This window comes from Drosophila suzukii, chromosome 3 (assembly GCF_043229965.1).
Source record: "Drosophila suzukii chromosome 3, CBGP_Dsuzu_IsoJpt1.0, whole genome shotgun sequence".
NCBI classification, from domain to species: domain Eukaryota; kingdom Metazoa; phylum Arthropoda; class Insecta; order Diptera; family Drosophilidae; genus Drosophila; species Drosophila suzukii.
This window is the reverse complement of record NC_092082.1, coordinates 60,807,430-60,810,434: the sequence shown is the minus strand read 5'-3', so window position 1 is coordinate 60,810,434 and position 3,005 is coordinate 60,807,430. Positions and strand designations below refer to the sequence as shown.

At 33.1% G+C, this 3,005-nt stretch overlaps 1 long non-coding RNA gene across 1 annotated transcript; it reads right to left on the bottom strand.

Annotated features, from left to right (window-relative positions):
- Positions 1 to 473: 473 nt before the first annotated feature.
- Positions 474 to 2,723, bottom strand: LOC139353118 (uncharacterized). The gene is made up of 2 exons (XR_011604273.1): positions 702 to 2,723; positions 474 to 639 (listed from the first exon to the last, which is right to left on the bottom strand). It is a non-coding gene; the product is annotated as an uncharacterized lncRNA (long non-coding RNA).
- Between the last annotated feature and the right edge of the window lie 282 nt (positions 2,724 to 3,005).

The following is a 3,005-nucleotide window of genomic DNA, read 5'->3' as shown; positions in this document are numbered from 1 at the left end:
CAAAAAAATTTTAAAAAACAAATTATTAGTATTTTAAAGGTATTGTTCTTATTTATTAACAAAAAAAAAATATTAACTAATATTAAGGTAAAACAAATGTTCCTAAAAAAACAAGGAAAAACGCTATAGTCGAGTACCTCGACTATCAGATACCTGTTACTCAGCTAAAGGGACAAAAGGGAAATGGAGATATGCAAACAGCAAAGCGAGACTGAAATGCGCCACCTAACCCTGATTTCAATATATGGTTATGTGGGCGGTAGACAGATTTAAGCGTTGGGCGTTAGAGTAGGCGTGGCAACTTTTTTTTGGATCAATCGATAGGTACACTTCAGTTCCAAATAAAAAGTTACACTTGTGAATCACCTTGTGAATCCCGTGGGACTTGTCCTCTTGCACAAGTGAAGAACAAGTGACACTCTGTATAGACAATGGTATGGGATGTCCGCTTTTTCACAAGTGAAAATTCAAAGTAAAATTTTTCGAAGTCCCACTGGACTTAGATCGTATTATTCAGATTTTCAATTAAGGGACAATAATTGTTAGTATTTCTGATTTTTTGTTTTGTTAGTTTGTTTTTCACGTTCGTCATCGCCTTTCTCAAACATGTTTCCGGGTCCTCGGAGTCCTTGACCAACGCTGAAAAAATGTATAGGCATATGATTAAAAAATGCGTTTTAATTGTTTATTTGTAAATTTACGTTTTAGAGCTGTGTATAAACCCTTTGCGGGATTTTTTTGGCACAAAACATTTCATCATCCACTTTCGGCTAATGGAACCCATTGAATATTTTCAAAATTTACGTAATTTAAACTAAGATCAATGCACAACATCTTAAACTTAATGCGCACAATTAGTATGGATACTTCCCTTTCAATCACTCAAACAGATTGCACCAAGTCTTCTTCTCACCCCTTTAGTTGATTTCTTTAGTTTTCACTTCGCTGTTGGCGCGTGCCATAACCTTTCTAAAGCGAAAAATATCCGACTATATAATTTTTACTTTTTGAGTAAAAACTACAATATGAAATTTTTAAAAATGTTAATACTAAAATGTTTTAAACATTGAAATCAATTTTAACGGACTAAATTTCTATAACTAAACAAAAAAATTATTTTGTAATAAAAATGTATAATAAGTAAACATTAAAAGTAAATTCAATTAACTTAATTTTACTATAATCAAATAATATACTTTTATAAAACAATATTAGTTGTTTTTTTCGATCAACAATAATGATCCTAAAATATTAGGGCATTCACAGGTCGCTGCTCAACGAAACTTTTTCCGCCGAAATGTTAGTCGCTAGCCGAACATAACAGAGAGACGCAAAAGAAATAACGGATCGGCCGAAACTTGTCTCTGAGAGCGCCGAGTGCAGGCAGATTATAGGACAAAGAAAGAGAGGGAACTTCCGAATATCTGCCTCTCTTTGTTGCACGATCATTTTTGTAGGCAGTCTTCTACGCTGCGCCGACTTCTCTGCTGACGTCAACAGCGGCACTGCGTTTTAGACACTAAAAAAACAAATAAAGCTCTTTGCCTTGAGAGCTGTGTCCGCGTCTCTACTGCAGAAAGGTATTGACGAGACTAATTAATTGCAGTTAATATTTTTTATCTAGCACTATTGTTATTGTTGTTTTATGTTCCCAATAATTATGCAGAAAGAACTATGTTTTATGTTTTATTTCACCGCAACACCAGCACCACAACTTAACTCAAGAAGATGTCACAAGAAAAGAGAAAGAAAAACGATCAGTGTGACCAAAGGCTACGCTTTCATTAATGCCTAAAATGTATAATAGTAAAATGGTATTTCTGTTTAGGAATAGGGGTATTCCAACACGCCCCCTCAGAAATAACATCTATAAAATTATAAACTTATATTCATATTATATTATTATATTCATTTGTAATTGTTATGTACTTAGTGTGGGTGGTGTGCATTCTGGGAATAGATATGTGATCCAGCATTTGCTGCAAGGATACGGGGAAAACCCAGAAAAACCCGATCAGATCACTCTTACATATACATATGTTTACATAGAATTATATTTTTAAATTTTAGTAACTTAAAGCTTATACAAAAAAAACGAACAAAAGTATTTCAATGAGATCAATAAAATTCAAATCAAAAAAATAAAAAAACTTCAGCATCAGCAAACAGTGGATCAGTCATCTTGCAGTAATCCCAAATCATGTCGTATTTCCAAGAATTTTGCGGCAGGCAATGGCTTTGTGAAGATATCAGCAAGTTGATTCTCTGTGGAAATATACTCAAGACAAATGGTGTTACTTTCAATTTGTTCTCTGGCAAAATGATATTTGATATCAATATGTTTGGCTCGTTTATGACATGAGGGATTATTTGCTATACTGATACAGCCTTGGTTATCTTCGTAAATTTTAATTGGATTTTCGATTTTGATATTAACACTACTTAGAAGAGATTTTAGCCACAACGCTTCTCTTACAGCTTCAAATAATGCCATGTACTCAGCTTCAGTTGATGAGGCTGCTACTGAGTTCTGCCTCTTTGTGTTCCAACAAATTAAATTTAAATCGAACATTTTGAATAAATACCCTGTGGTACTTTTTCTATCAATTTCGTTTCCTCCCCAATCAGAATCTACATATCCAATTAATGTATTTTTAAACTCAGCACTTCTTTTAAAAATAAGTTTTATTTCAATAGTTCCCTTTAAATACCTAAGGACCCTTTTTAAGCACTGCCATAACTCGGAATTATATCTACTCAAGATATTTACTGCAGTAGTTAAGTCTGGACGTGTACATAGCATTATGTACATTAAACATCCTATGAGATTACGACATGGAGCATTGCAGTTTTCATCTGAATTAAGTAACTCATAATTTAGTTTGTTTGGTAAGGGAGTACTAACTGCATTGCAATTATCCATGTTAAATTTATTTAAGATTCTTTTAACATATGCAGCTTGGCTCAAGAAAATTTTATCTTCATGCATTTCTATTCTAATACCA